At 38.0% G+C, this 17516-nt stretch overlaps 1 protein-coding gene across 1 annotated transcript in view; it reads left to right on the top strand.

Moving 5' to 3' along the window:
- Positions 1-17516, top strand: part of LOC124147579 — a 109972-nt gene that overhangs the window by 723 nt on the left and 91733 nt on the right. The window lies entirely within an intron of this gene.

Below are 17516 nucleotides of genomic sequence, written 5' to 3'. Positions count from 1 at the left end.
CTTTTATGTTGTATACATTACTTCGGGGCGTGTGTTTTGATTTCCTATATTGTGTGAGCGACGCAAGTCACACGCAAGTCGGCATAGATTGTACGAAGCGTGAAAGCATCCGAGAGCCAATATCTGTATAATGCACGTGCAATATCACGCATACTTTCCACTAAGGAACCGTGTGGTCTTCAGAAAGAACAATGTCTATCGATTTTATAGAAATGTTATTGTTTTCATCCCTAGAACTAAGTGTGAACCTTTACATCCAGAGAATGATAGCAGTAGAAATATGAAGGTCATAGTTTTTAACAGATTCTTGGACCACCACACGTTTGAGATTATCTATGAGATTATAGGGGGAACACTGCATGAAGTCTATGCGTAGAATGTGTTGACACAGATAACATCAGTTGGAGTCCTTCATAGACATGATTAAACTGTCTGGAGATCTAGTAGTATATTAAAAAAACACCTTTGTTACATCTGTGATGTTCAAATGTAAATTATGATTTGAAATTTTTGAAAGTGTTTATTGTGCAAGATGGGAAATAATCTCATTATTTGAAACACTGTGTATTGATTCAAACCTGAACAATTATTAAAAATATTAATTATTTTGTCAATACCTGGAAGTCATCCTTCAAATCATTATTGCTATGGATATGTATATATAAACAAGTTCCACATGTTATTGGGAAGTATCATAAAATTCATCCACCCTATTAATCACCATCTATTGAGGACTGTATTTATGATAGTGTCACATCAAGCAATGACTGAAGTACTCCGTAAGTAAGAGGCCAAAAGGACAGAAGTATCAGAGAAAGACCAAGTTAACCTATACATTTTAACGTCTTTATATTTTCAATGTGATGTATCCGTACAGACGGATGTACTTTTATCATGCAACTTCCTGTCTCCTGCCATCAGAAGTACTGTCATTTGTTTGTGTGTTCCCTGAAGCATGTAACGCAATGGCCTCCCACTCAACTGTGTCGGGGAACACTCACTGAGGATACAGATAACCTGAGAGTGTTGCATCTAGGCACAATTATATCGTAATCTTGTTATGTATTCAGGATTGATCAAGACATTCTCAGAGGCTGATAGGAATAAATCCTGGGAAAATTGGTAAACATTTCTAAATTGGAATTACAATTCCCAGTTCATGTTAATATTCATGTGATGGGTTTTGTTGAGGTGACTTGTAGAATTTCATTGTTAGCAGGACAGATAAAGAGGAAGAAGACAAATGCTTAGCTTTATAAGTTCCTTCACAGAATGGAATGTTTAAACTATTGCAAAGAATGCATTCATTGTCAAAATACAATTTTAAAATACCCTGAATAGGAAAATATGAAAACAGATCACAATTTTGAAAAAAATAAATTAATTGTTCCCAATCTGCCTGCCAAAGCACTTGTTTGCAATCCAGGATAAATCCCTGGTATAGAGAGCCGTTATACCTGAATAGATAAATCCCTGGGATATATTGTTGTTATCATGGTTATACCTGAATAGATAAATTCCCAAATATATCTCCCGAGTTCATTTTCATTTTGATAAAAATAATTAAGCATTTAATCTGATATGCCCCATTATAGTTGCATTTGTTATTCCCTTTTGTGGTCTTAATGGCTGATTCCATCTGATGAAGATTATGAGCTGAAGACTTTGGTGCCATTTATTAATACTGTCTTGATTGTTATGACAGTTAGAATATTATCACGATAATCAATCTTTTCTTCCTTTCTTGAACGTTTCCTGGCATTTTATCGATACCCTGTTGTGAAAGAATAATGTAGAAATATTTCAGAACTTTGGTGCCACTCTTGATAATATGGGGTCTGTGGCAAGGAAAAAAATACTTTATTTTTTTTCCCAAATAAGATTAGACAGTCTCCAGGGCTTTGTCCTGCAATTTATGTGAGTTAAAACGTCATGTAAACTATAATTGCACAACAGTGTATGTAATTTGAAACATACGGCTAATACATGGGGCTAATATTTTGATGTGTAAAATGTATTGTATATTATTCATATTAAGGTTTAGTTGTTGACTCTGATTTAGTGTTTGGCATTTGAAGCCCTCTTGATCAAGTGACATCTTTTCTTAGATCAGCCAAATATGGAAGTTTGCATGTGTAGATGATTCAGGCACGATGCAGAGTACATGCACAGCAGTTGTTTTTCTAAACACTATTTACTAGCCCTAACTTCACAATCATAGGCAATAACAATAGCCCCCATGGGGATCCCGGGTTAGACAGGCTTGGTCCCCAGCAAACTGTGTTTGTTGTAGGAGACAACTTTATGGATCAGGTGGTCAGTCTAGGCGAGTTGGTTGACAATCTCAGCTAAATCAGCTCTTAGTTCTTGCTACCGCTTAACAAAGATCTGAGGACATCCCAATAGGGGTCACGTCAGGACGACCCTTCATCTGACCAGTCAGACCATTGCTTACCAGATCATGAAAGTGACAGTCGGAATGTGATTTCTGATCATGCGACCTCGTAAAAACTTTAACATGGGGTATTCCGAAAGATAGTTTCGGGCTAAACGAAATCCATACAATCTAGACCATCTATTAGCCATTCCAGAATGTTCTTTTGTTCAGGTTTCAAATTTTTAATCGAGAATTTGTCAAAATATGTTTTGAGGCGTAGTCACCAATTTGAAATTAGTGCTGTAAAGCACGAGAAAGCTGCCTTCTGATTGGCTAATGTCGACTTCTTGTCAGTCATTCCATTGGTCAGTCATAGTTCGCGCAAGGTTGGTCTGACGTGACCCGTAATGGGATGTCCTCAGATCTTTGTTTACCGGTAGCGAGAACTAATATCTGATTTTGATGAGATTGGTTGCTTGATTGCTTGTTGTCGGGATCAGGTGGTCAGTCCAGGTGAGTTGGTTGATTGCTTGTCGTGATCAGGTGGTCAGTCCAGGTGAGTTGGTTGATTGCTTGTTGTTGGGATCAGGTGGTCACGGGATCAGGTGGTCAGAGTCTAGCTGAGTTGGTTGATTGCTTGTTGTCAGGTTCAGGTGGTCAGTGCAGGTGAGTTGGTTGATTGCTTGTTGTCAGGATCAGGTGGTCAGTCCAGGTGAGTTGGTTGATTGCTTGTCATGATCAGGTGGTCAGTCCAGGTGAGTTGGTTGATTGCTTGTTGTCGGGATCAGGTGGTCACGGGATCAGGTGGTCAGAGTCTAGCTGAGTTGGTTGATTGCTTGTTGTCAGGTTCAGGTGGTCAGTCCAGGTGAATTGGTTGATTGCTTGTTGTCGGGATCAGGTAGTCAGTCCAGGTGAGTTGGTTGATTGCTTGTTGTCAGGTTCAGGTGGTCTGTCCAGGTGAGTTGGTTGATTGCTTGTTGTCAGGTTCAGGTGGTCAGTCCAGGTGAGTTGGTTGATTGGGTGTCATCGTACCCCAACGGCATTGGATGTTGGTCATAATATCAATCACTTGTTCATGACTAATTAATTACATGCCATCATATAGCAGGAATATTCATAAATTCACTTCTCCGAGATGAGTAAAATTCTGGAAGGATTAGTGACATTTCCTTGTGGACTACCAGTTTTGTCATGAGGTAGGTGGAAACTCCCAAGCAGATACTTTTTTTGGACTTTTGTGAAAATATATTAAAAATAAATCCCTATCCATCTGACTCGGAGTGCAGTGGAGACTGAAATGGAATTTACTGGAATTAGACTTTAAATTAGTGGCTTCAGAATGATACAGAACTCATTTAAGTAACCATGGCTACCATGGTGACAACTTTGGAAATGTCATTGCATTAATTTACTCAGCCATTGATCAATACATGGGTTTTAATGGTTTTTTATTGTTTAGTATAAACGTCACCACAGGGATGGGACTTTACCGAAAACATCTACTAGCCAAAATAGTGACAACATACCCCAGAAAATGAGTGAAATTCTACTAGTCCTTGTTATACCTTTAACATTAACAAAACTGGTTGGGACTAGCAGGCTAGTGCTAATTTCCATCCCTGCACGCAGCTGCAGCAAAGCATCAATAATGCATATTTGATTTTTAACAATAAAATGGTCTTTCCTTGTCACTGATGCACATCATCTTTTGAATCATTGACTGTATATAATGTTCATCTAATTAACATCTTTTGTTGAACTGAAGTGGGTGTGTGTTGGTTGGGTGATATCAGAGATCACGCAAGTCAACTTTACAAAGGGTATTGTGGTCTAGATATTGCACAGCTGGAAACTCGTTTCAAATCAATACAGACACAAGCTGTGTTTTAATGTGTAGTGAGTTTAAACAGGTTCAAATATTTCAAACTATTTTAAAATGTGACCAACTAAATCTGAGAATATATTACATGCTGTTAAGTACTATATTTACCGTATTCGACGTAATTAGCGCCCCGCTCTAATAAGCGCCCACAGCGATAATTGCTAATATATTTGCTATTGAACAATCCCAATTAGCACCCCTTCCGATTTATTAATGTATACAAGACTTATTTATTCGCGTATAATACGTACTCGTGTGTTATATGCACCCTTAATTATGGGCAATTAAATTCTGGAAAAATATATCTGTCATATATAACATTTCAGGCTGTCAGCATAAACCATGGAATTTATCTTTCAACTCTGTTTTTTCCAGCAAAATAATATTCTAATAAGAGCCCCCTATTTCTAATTTTGAGAGCGCCCTGGGCGCTTATTACGTCGTATACGGTATATATTGTAACTTGCCTAAGTATTGTAGACACGCCTAAGTATTAGGACTGGGACAAGTCCAGTTTTACTACCCGGGTACCCAACCCCCTATTTCCCGACCCTTCCCAGGTATCCGCTGTAGGTCTCAAGAAATCGGTACAAAATGTCCGATTGGCAATAGTTTGACCGTAGCCCTTGACAGAATGTATTTAAATACACGTATAAAATGGTCTGGTCGTGCATTTACTGAAGTTTTAGCATTAGTCAAACATATAAAAGTCAGAAGGAATGGGTGCATAGTCAGTATGGAATGCGAACATTAGTGACTTGTAGTGTAACCATATAGTTCTAGATCTTTTGTCGTTAAACAATATATCACATGACTAACCACGGGTCCGAGTAGTCCTGTGGGTACCCGGGTCCTTCTCAGTACCCACCCAACCCGAGTACCCTAGTTACCCGTCCCAGCGCTACTAAGTATTGTAGAGTTACCTAAGTATTGCAAACTTGCATGGGAGTTTTCAGATATTTTCTCTGTATAAGAGACTGGATCATATATACTTGATACATGCATATCAATAGGTAAATATACAAAAATACAAATTATCACGATAATACCTGAAAAACAAGTTGATGCCGGGAAGTAAACGTCTACATTTCTAAAACAAGCAACACAATAACCCTGAAAGCCAAATTAGCAGCGTTCTTTTCATTATGTCTATGAAATATGCAGATCTTGTCCCTTACTTAATTAGCCTTGTATTGATTGGTTGAAAGTGGCGAAGATTTATATGATTTGTCATGGTAATTTCTTCCTCCTGTCAAGAGAACTCATCAAGAGATGTAATTTTACATCAAAGGATCTGTCACGGTTATGGGTAGAATATGAGAGTCCTCCCGGGCCTGCTTAACAGAAGGATTATGGTACTAGCTTACTACTGGAAAATAGCTATTGATTAATTTTGTTCCCCAATAACATCCCAGGTATTTGTACAAGGCTATCAATAATATTGTAACAAGGGGAATTACTGCTATCTGAAAACATATTTTGGATGTATCATTGCAAGCATGTCAATTTTTTCTATGTATCATATCTTCTCTAAAAGGATAGGTTTGGTTTGTAATTTAACAGAAATAATCTTGGAATTTTAGGTTAAATTCTTGGCCGTGTTTTCTAAAATATATTTAGGTATAGTAAAATATGTCAAAAACGGACACACTTATAACCAACTGACGGATGTAACAAACTGTTATTTTGGTCCCAGCCATCTGCTGTAGATGGGCTGTATATATATATACCGGTATATAACCAAGCACGGTTATGATGAACTAAAATTACTGGACCCTTTGAGTTTGTTATAACTGTAGTTTACTACTCTGTACTTTGAGAAAGAAATGTATTTAAAACGTTCTGGGTCATTGTTTGATAGATCTACAGTTAATTAGAAATATGAAAGTGATTTCTAATTTTGGGGGGGGGCATGGGTGGCCGGGTCGTCTAAGGTGCCGCAATTCCCTGTGCAGAATTGCATACCTTGGGCACGCCAGAAACCTATAATTGTGGGTTCAAATCCCGGTTCGCCCTGATTATGTTTCTAGGTTTATCAGCACCATACCCGTGCTCGTGGGTTTCACCGAAGTGGTAAACGTCTGAGACCTACCTGCATCACTCCGGGCTTTCCTCCCACATTAAGCTGACACGCCGTGAGATAACTGGAATATTGTTAAAAGTGGCGTTAAACCCAACTCACTCACTCACTCTAATTTTTTTGAGTGAACAATGTATAGGAAGGAATTTATTAATGTAATTCACTTTCTTAGATATTTGCTCTATATTGTTTGTCGTTTAATGTCACACTTAGCAATATTCCAATATATGACAAGGACACCTTGACTTTCAGGCTTAATTTTGACGACTTTAACCCTAAATACCATTGTCTCTATAACACTCATGGAATTTACCTCAATGATTAAGAAGTTCCAGAAGAGCAATTAGTGGTGGCTTAATTGCATTTAATGATTGTCTTGTGACTGTTTCACATGTGAAGTAGAGCAGACAACGGAGTTGAAAGATCGTAAATTTCGTGGTTTATGCTGACAGCCTGAAATGAAACAAAAGAAAAGTATGTTTGTGTGATACACAGCAGATATATTTTTCTAGAATTAAATTGCCCATAATTAAGGGTGCATATAACACAAGAGTGCATATTATACACGAATAAACAAGTCTTGTGTACATTGATCAATCGGAATGGTGTCCTCCCATTAGTTAGACAGCCAGTTGTTAGAATGGGAATGGGTGCTAATTGGGATTGTTCACTGGCCAATATCTCAGCAAATATCGCCGTGGGTGCTTATTAGAGCGGGGTGCTTATTACCTTGAATACGGTAATTGTTTTTGTCAATTCTTCTGAATGGATTCAAAGCTGATGTTTCTTTACAACACTATTGACTTTCTTTAATACATGAGAAACATTTTGTACAACAACTGTATATGTTGTTAGATTGGAAAGATCATAAGAAATTTGTTTATGAGCATGATGAGGTGTGACAAACCAATCCAATAAACTTGGTATCATACTATGATAAATATGCAAATGAGGTCCCTTAGCAGGAACTACTTTCAGTAAGCTCCATATAGTGGCTCCCTTGATGTGTGAGTGCATTTGTAAACAAACATGGACGCTAATCATTTGGCTCTCTATCACAGAGGGGGCAGTTCAATCAGGGTTTCTATACATGTGTGGATTCTAAAGTATATATTTTGTTTCAAGGCATCAAGGCATCGAAATGCATGTTAACAATATTGAATAAAATTTTGAATAAAATTTTGAATAAAATAGATTACAAACGTAAGTCCAGATATACAATGAACACTTTTATAACCAGACAGTGTAATTACATTAGTAATTTGCATACTTCAGTACAGATTTGTTAAATTAGTATTTCTGGTGTTACCTGCTCACGGTAATGTCTTTGTGTTGGGGGAAAAACATCAAAACTCTTCAAACCCCCCCCCCCCCCTTGAAATTCCTAATCCCCTAATTCTACGTACGAAAAACTTGCCTTATACACACACATATACAGTATAGAGAATAGCAATGTCTTAATCTTCGATTATTTTAAGAATGACATTATATGACATAGAGATAATTATCCTTCTGTGTTTCTGTATCAAAACTATGATATATTATGAATGAAAAAATGTGTTTTATATTCCCAATGTATGATACATACAAAACAGGTGATATATCGTTACACACCTATTATATGATATGCAAACACTTTTGGTTAATAATCTCTATTTATTTTAGTCAATGCAGGGTTATGTACAATGATCAAACCTAATTCTAGTTATGGCCAAATATATAGAACTTGAGACATTGTAAAAAAGGTCGGAATATGACTATAAATAAATGAGTTTCATGTACCATGTGAATGATGTGGGCAACATGCAAGCGTTGTTTTTTGTCACCAGTAAGCATTATTTTTAAGTTCTGTCACATTCCTATTTTTCAGTAACTCTGGTTAACAAACACCATGCACATACTTAACCCAGCCATTTACTGTCACATGTGTCATTTAATTCGGCCATGCTTCAGTCATCTACGACAGGATGTCCTCAAAATATTATTTCTAGTTTCCATTATACATTTTGAACTGACTTTAATGGTAGCATAAAGCTTTTAAAATTTTTTTTTGATTAGAACAAGCAGATTAAATGGCCATAAATCAGTCTCTACTCTCTGGATGGAAGATAGACCTTATATATGTCTTCCTAAATAACGGTTCGTTTGTGTACTGTCGCATTCAGCATTATTCCAGCTATATGATGGTGGATACGAAAACGTGCGTCTACCACATGGCCTGACCACCCGATCTCGTTAGTCGTCTCTTACGACAAGCATGGGATGCCAAAGTTCAATTCTAACCCGAATCTTCACAGGGTAAATAATGGTAACGTTTCCTCACACCTCTTTTACCCTTGATTGCTCACCTTACAGTTTAGCCAGTCTAGTAGTTTCGGCCAGCCTCAGTGTTCATGAAGGACAGGGTTCACGGTTGGTTGGAGCTGTAAGCATGTGTTAAGGCAGATTTGTCATTGTACAGTTATTTGGGTATGTTTCTTTGCCCTAGATATAACACAAGTATGCCTGCATTATACATGTTCTGAAAGGGACGAAATATGGATTAGAAATAGTACAATATATATGCATAAATTTGGTATCATCCATCTTTGATAGTTTTGATGAGGATTTGAGGAGTGTGTTTCCCCCAAACACATGCCTAAGTTCAAGGCCAAGGAAGACATCGCCCATCAGCTGTGATACTGAACACATTAAGACCAGTCGTAGAAGTAACCAAGAGCTGCCTACATGGTTACCGGTACTCAAGAGTACCGGAATGTTAATGTCCTGGTGGCATCAGATGGAGTTCTTTACTACTCAGGATTATTGACATCAACCCACTTGAAGACTTCCCTGTCTCTGCACTGTACATCATCCTGAGGCAAAGATGTTAACTGATTGTAAAAGTCCAGTTTTGACCCTTGCCAAACTAGACTTGAATTTCCAGACTCGATCATAGCTCCACCAGTGGCTTGTATGCCCCTTCTATGTCCCTCCTATTGACCAATCAGATTCACATATCTCATATCAAGTGCATTTCCTTCAAACAAGATGACGGCGCAGAGTGAAGACGATTTGACTGATAATCAAGATCTATATTGTAATAAAACGAGTTTTACCCGGAAAGTGCATCAAATCACTAGAGCACCTCTGATTAAACATGAAAAGATTTGCCAGATATCTGTTGACGACCCGCTGTTGGTGCACATGCTTTGCAAATCGACCAAAATCTGCATGTTGCAATCCATATTGTGGTCAAATGGGATGTCTAGTACACGATTTTCATTGGACTATGCATAGACTCGTTGGTCCAGCCAAAATGTAACTCTGGAATTCCAGCCTAGTTCCTCGAGGAACTGGACTTTTATAGTCGGTTAACTCCCTTGCCTTGGGAAGATACCTTGGTGCACTGTAAATTAGTGTAGTGATATCACGATATTGATATTCTTACTTCATGTGTCATATAAACCGTAACTTGCCATGATATGAAATGTGATATCTGCCTTGTTAAATGCTCCTAGACTACATAACCCGTAACTTCTATTCAGCATTATTTTCAGTAGATTTGAGTATATGGACTTCTTATAAACTGATCTTACTAGACCAGGGGCCCACTTGCACAAAGCGATCTTAGTGCTAAGATGATCGTAACTCCCATACTTTAGCATAGGCTTACAATAGTCTTAGCGCTAAGATCGCTTTGTGCAAGTGGGCCCAGGGGCCTTGCTTGACATGAGGATCTATACCGAAATGCCACCTTTTTAGTAAATAAAGAAGTTGTTATCCATAAAATTATAATGCCTATCAAACAATTGAACAAAGGGGTGCAACGATACGAATGGCCATGATACGATACATATCTCTCCTCTGGTTGTAATATACATATCTCGATACACTGGTCGCGATACGATAAGTATCTCAATAATCATTGTGTATTCAGATGAAGGGAAAATGGCAAGAACACTTCTTCCCTGTGGTCAATCACACAAATAATTATCCATCATTATTGTCAGTTGTGTTCACCACTTTTGCTTTTTGCCTTTTGCTGAGACTTGGTTTGTTATTCTGGTTTGACTTTTAAATGTATATGAGTATCAATATAAAAAACACGTAACTGTGTTTTGCTGTAAATGTCTGAGTTGCTGGTTGTGAGTCATCATGCTGTTTGAATTTGTGAAATATAAGGTCAGTGTCTAATGTTGATTGCAAGAATAAATTGAAAAATATAGTTCTGTCGAGATGTTGCCATGGTGTCAAATTTTCTTCATGGCCAGATAAATGAAGGATACTGAATTCTGTATTTAATTCAGGCTTGTGTCATTTTTTGCCAATTATTGCTTGGAAATTGCAGCAAAAACTATTTGGTTACCACCTCTATACAAAAAGTCATCAGCACATCATTAGAGAAAGGTTATGCCAATGTATCATTTGGTAGTTTATTCAAAGGTTCAAAGAAGTTTATTTTGTTTATGGGAAGCTTCATTTTAGAGAAATCAGGTTAAATATTCATTTGGATAAATTCCATAAACGTGCAGAGTAGCCATAGGTGGTGACATGATCAAATTGCAGAGCAACTTAAATAGTGCAGGGAATTATTTATGTTTCAGGATAACAAAAAAATGGTGAAACTACTCCCATGATATAAGCCCAATTTGTTTCAGAATTGTCTGTGAACGCCTGATCTGGTACAGAATTGTCTGTGAAGGTTTGATCTGGTACAGAATTGTCTGTGAAGGTTTGATTTGTTTCAGAATTGTCTGTGAAAGCCTGAGTTGTTTAAGCCTGAGTTGTTTCAGAATTGTCTGTGAAAGCCCTAATTGTTTCAGAATTGTATTCCAATATCAGGCTAATGTAGGATTTGTCAGGGATGTAAATAATTCCAGTTTCAATAAAAAAAATATTATGGAGATAAAGAGCCCATGGAAACATATAAATTCAGGATTTTGAAATTTAGGGGGTCACACACTCTACGCCCAAGTCATGCACATGACAGGCTGACATTTAATGTGTCTAAAATAAGTGAAGGCAGCCCTGCATCTCACTCAGGATCCACCAGTGCGATGTATATAGCATAGCACTCTCAGAATGACAAGTAGTTACTAGTTGTCCTGCCTACATTATCAGAGAATCTAGGTTATCTGTTAATCTAACTGTTTCTAACACTAACTGTATTGCTGTTGTGAACCTCATCATGAACTCGGCTCCATTGTAACAAATAAGTCCTGATCCCAGCTGGACCAGACATCATTAGCAGGCGTGGACTGACAATTCCATCATAATCGCAACTCATATTTGCGTTGCATCAACTGGGACACTGTTATCTGACGTGGTAAATGCATCGATCAGTCAAAGTGAAAGCTGGTAGTTATTTGCAGTGGTTGTTTACACAGTAAATGGGTGGAGGATTGTAGAACAGCATGGCTTGTTTTGGTCATTCTCTTTTCTTAGCAGAATTCTTCTTTTCATATGAAATTTAGTAAGCTTGCCACATATTCAGACCTGGCAATCCCTCATCATGACAATGGGGGAGATTTAGCTTTAAAATGAGAGATTGGCCTCCAAAGAGGGAAATATTTTAATTTTTAATTTTATAAATTTTATAAATAAAACAAAAATTATAAACAATAAATAATATTTTATGTGCAAGCAGCCAGCTTAATTTCCGTTTGCCTTTTCCTCCTCCAGAAAATAAACCAAACAAAGTATACCCATGTCAGTTTCGTTCAAAGATCATCTCAGATAAATGCAAACAGATATTGAAACTGAATGATCGGTAGCTTCACCTGTTGATGACATGCTCAATCTGACCAATTGTCAGGATTCCTCATGAAGCAGGTTTTCTGAGTATTTGGTGCGATTTTGCTAACAAAATAAGCCAAAGAAATATCAAGTGCATTTATCCTGACGCAACATGACAGCCTCTAATTTCATTACTGTATTGTTTTTTTTCTGTCTGTGGTAGTCTGTCAATAGTCCAACTACTTCGCTTGATAAATTTCCCAGAAATGTTCACGTTATTCCTTTTCCAAGAAATGTATACCATATTTAAAAAAAATGGAAATGCTATTACGTTTTACTACAATTTATGAATGAAATATGCCTCGTTGTCGTTGTTGACCTTTCTGATCTTGAGGTGTTTCAATCATTGTTGACTAGTACTGATGTATGCAAATTAGATTGCTGATCTGGGATGCTAGTAAACTATTAGCCTATGAATTTGTGTAAAATATAAAATACTCACATGAAACATTCTCATGAAATTTGATACAGTTGAGAGTGTTGATATTTCTGTGCAGACGAGTCATGATGTCAAAAGACAAATTAACATAAGTTTTACTTAAACTTTTACTTTGCTTAAAGTCATTGTTATTTCAACCACCAAATCAACCAATCACGCATAGTGTTGTTTCTGGAAACGGTGCATGCTGGTCATATTTTGTTTTCACTTCCAGGAGTTTAATGGTGTAACTTTGATGTATGTTGACCTTTCAACATAGTTTCTGACAAATCTGTTAACCAATAACGTTTTGTATTTTGTATTAGGACATATTTCTACATTATTAAATTAAGGAGGAATAAACACGCTAAGAACATGAAGAGAACACTTCATTTCAGGAAGTGATAAGTACTTGGCTGATTATATATTTCAACTTAAACCCTTCATCATGTTCATGCACTTGTTAGGACTCTCCAAGTTTTCTTTACAGCTTACATTGTTAAATCGTTCACCATATGGATTAATCCTTTGATTTCTAGACAAAGCCTATCCCGATTAAACAGGGCATCTGCAGGTGACTATGACAAGGGTCACTAATCCAGGAGGCACCCAGACAGTTCGGGAGGTATATCATGCATGTATGCATACAGATTTAATCGGAAAACTCACTTGTAGATTTCCGTAGTCGTAAACTTTCTGTTCTTTGTTTTTACTTACTTGACCATGTTGACATCAGAGGCAAATTTTATATTAATGAAAATTGCTATTTTGCAGGAGAAATAGTCTCTCAAGCCGGAGACCGCCTCCGTGGTCTAGTGGTAGAGCGTCCGCCCGGAGAGCGGAAGGTCCAGGGTTCGATCCCGGGCCGCGTCATACAAAAAGACGTTAAAAGATTGTACTTGTTGTTACCCTGTCTGGCGCTCGGCATTAAGGGGCTAAAACAAGGACTGGTCGGCTCGGAGTCAGTATACTGTGTCTGAGTGGGGTATCCATGTTAAACTGCGGCATGGTATCTCAGTGAGCTAGCACTATAAATCGGCATCAGTCCGGACTAGTACAAGCAGCCACACACACACATACACGTGCATGCACGTCGCTATATAAGTGCAATAATCTTGGACGCGACGTTAAACCCAATTTCACCTCACCTCACCTCACCTCTCAAGCCGGAGACTGGGAGATTTCATCATTTGTGTGAGTCTTCCTCAAAATGAAAGAGAGTGGACAGGTCTACATTTAATGTGAATATGAAAATGCACCAAACCACATCCTAAGGCATGCTCAATGTGCAACATTATTATAGGTTATACCCCGGTCATTGGATCAGTGTGCACTTGATTTTCATTCTCAGCTCCCTGAGGAGTATTAAATCCAAGCTGCCTCTGAGGGGCCACTGTAAAGGTTAACAGTCACATTACTGTCACATTAGATATAAGATTTAGTATGCTGTTCATTTTTTTTCAAGAAATATTTTAATTTTTATTATTGCTTCATAAAGAAATATCAGGGTTATTTTGAGCTGGAGGCTTATAGCAGAAATTATGGGGATAAGCTTAATGTTCTTCCATGATTCATCCTCTTTTCTAGCCCAAAGGATACTTTATATTGAAAGGCTACCAGACCATATAGTGCTGTTTACACAGGATTAAGGTTCCTGGATCCTGTTTCATGAAGAAAAAATAGGGCTATAGGTGCTTGGAAGAGGAACTTATGTGTTTCCTGATGTGGTGCCCATTTTCAGGATAGGTCTAGTTGTTGACGTTTGTGTGAAACTGTGACATTGTCTATGTGTAATAAGGGTAATAATTAACTAATTATGATCATCATAATGATGTGGTAGCAACCTGTCTTTGAACTATTTCAATCAATCTGGTGATTTACCAGACTATTTTAGTCCCCCTTTAACGTTTAACTCCCAGACTTCATCATGGATGTCAAACTCATGAAAATCAGGGGGCACGGGTGACCCAGTCGTCTAAGGCGCCGTGATTCGCTGTGCAGAGTTGCGTCCCTTGGGCACGCCAGAAACCTATGATTGTGGGTTCGAATCCCAGTTCGCCCCAATTATGTTTCTAGGTTTGTCAGCACCATACCCATGCTCGTGGGTTTCACCGAAGTGGTAAACATCTGAGACCTGCGTCACTCCAGGCTTTCCTCATTAAGCTGACACCCCGCGATATAACTGGAATACTGTTAAAAGCAGTGTTAAACCCAACTCACTCACTCACATGAAAATCAGTTTGTGAATGGGACCTTATAATAGATCAAGTGTGGTATATAATCTGATTGTGTTTAAGAGTTAATCTTCCAAAGGGTGAGATAGTGACTATATATCATGTATTATAAAGCCTTTCATTACTCACATGGTTAGAAATAACCAAGTTCATACAGATCAAATGTGCACTGGTGCAAATATCACTTCATGCTCACCTGTGTACTGTTTACGTCGGAATGATGTCACAAACATAAACGAGTCATAGCTGAAGATTGTTGACGTCTTTTGTGAGACGGCAATCATGATCAGTGCATTTTTCTAAAGGGGAGCTCAGTATGAAAGGCGTCCATTGTATTTGGAGCACTATGGACGCCATTATACTGAGCTCCAAATTGAGAATGAAAGTGAAGCAATTGACATGACTCTAATGTTAATGATTAAATATTTTAGCATGATTAGGGGTCCCTAAATTCAAATATTGTGATAGGAAACACTTCAAGGACATAAGAACTTTTGTAACAATGTTACCTTTGGATAGCACAACTATTCTGGGGATGTTTTGTAGCAGGAACCCTTCCAGATGGCAAAAATGATACTGTATTGATAAACATGGGCCTTCACATGTGTAAGATGTTGCCCAAATACTCTGCTGAATGTTGTAAATACTTGAGCAGGTTCAGAGTCCATATAGAGAATCTCACCCGAGTGTCTTTTGATATCAAATATATCAACACAAGTTTATAAAAGTGGAAAAACTCTGAGGCTTGCTGAGGAGTTTTTCCACTTTTATAAATGAGTGTTGATATTTTTTATATCAAAAGACATGAGGGTGAGATTGTTTTTATCATCAAACATCATACTTCATTTTTTCAGTTTGTAGACAATAATAAGCAGTGTCTAAGTGTAAAAAGTACTACTAACAGCTTCAGTAGCGGAGCCATTAGTGATGTCATTTGATTGTGACGTCATGGTATAATTGACCAATGGCATCACAATGGTCTGCAAAGCATTGTGATGCAATTTAATTGCAGAAATATCTACAATGTAGATATCGCTTGATCTCAACCAAGGATATTTTCTGTGGGAGCCAGTTTTGGATGATGATTTACTGTCTGTTAATCCCAAAATTTCTCTGAATTTCGTGCAAGTTTGCGCAAATTCGCGACTACGAAATTGTGAATTGCAAGCATCTCTATGAAGACAGGACCAGAGTGATTGGGTTGGGACTATGTTGTACTGCGACTATGAAGATGGAGCCAAAACGCATACATTAGGACTACATTATCCAGTGATAGTATCCTCATTGACTAGTAGCAATTGAGGGCAATAATTCTCAACCAGTTCTCAAAGCTTCAGCTATGCTACAAGATGGAACTGAATAAAACTTGATGAAAAATGTAAACATAGTGAAAATGTTTGTCTTTTTCAAGAAGGATTAATGTACAACCCGACCCTTATTAAGCTCATTCTTACAAGCATGGCGACATACTTATTTTCAAGCCGGGAATCTGCACTGGGTTACTATAATTGCGATGGTTATGTGAACATAAATGAACATCACCTGAATGGGGTACTGGCGACCTATTCTGCCTTAGAATCCACAGAATATTGTGATGGTAATGACAATATGAATGAAAAACATTCCCACACCTCCCCTCCCTGACGCCACCTGAATGGACCATTGCACCACTTGTTATGCCCTTATCTCACCCCAGGGCTGACAATGCTACACATCCACACGTACGAAACGAGGCAGCCCAACCCATCATCTTCACCTCAAGGACAGGTAAACGCTATTCAAGCATGTCCTTTCGATGGGAATGATTTAGAATAACTGCCACACATGTTTGTACAAAATATCACTCCCCTTTATTTATATGAAGATAGTTTTATGGCCACCTTATCATAAAAGCATTGAAAACCCTACAGATCAATGAGCATTTGTTGCGCTAGGCTATGTGTTCAATTGACATTGATTGTGGCATAGTTAATAGAAACAGATAGATTGCAGTTTACTGGCCACGATGGTGTGTGACAACTTGTCAAGCTGTGTCTAGAATCAATCCAGACATATAAAGGGGTTCAATATGTTTGTGTGAAAACAGACACCATGTTGTGTGATTTACAATGACTCTTACAGTTGAACGTATTTAGTTGTCATTTATTTAACCACTTGCCTGAAAAAGAGATTTAAAAAATGCACATTTTCTCAGCCTCTTATGTAATGTATTATCATCATGATCATCTGCCATGCAAGGTGCTTTGATGTGTGAATTACATTCAGTTTGTCATTTTTAGCTTTTTCTAAGATACCAGTGAGATTTGTTATGTAAAAGATTAGTGTCAAGGAATAAAGGCCTAAATAAATGTGTCTTATGATCGTTTTATTTTCATAGTGACTCATGAGCGCATGCTTATGATATGACTGGAATTGGACAGTGGACTTGCCCTTGCATGTGTTTGTGATGGGTGCCAAGGATGTGGCAGGATATGCTTTCTAAGTTCGCCTGGTTATGTTTCTAGGTTTGTCAGCACCATACCTGCATGTGCTCGTGGGTTTTACCAAAGTGGTAAATGTCTTAGATCTGCATCACTTCGGGTATCCTCCTCAATTAAGTGAGTGAGTGAGTGAGTTTGGTTTTACGCCGCTTTTAGCAATATTCCAGCAATATCACGGCGGGGGACACCAGAAATGGGCTTCACACATTGTACCCATGTCGGGAATCGAACCCGGGACTTCAGCGTGACGAGCGAACGCTTTAACCA

The sequence above is a fragment of the Haliotis rufescens genome, unplaced genomic scaffold (genome assembly GCF_023055435.1).
Source record: "Haliotis rufescens isolate VD_foot unplaced genomic scaffold, xgHalRufe1.0.p SCAF_1, whole genome shotgun sequence".
NCBI classification, from domain to species: Eukaryota; Metazoa; Mollusca; class Gastropoda; order Lepetellida; family Haliotidae; genus Haliotis; species Haliotis rufescens.
The sequence above is the reverse complement of the archived record's forward strand: the minus strand, read 5'-3'. Positions and strand labels throughout refer to the sequence as shown.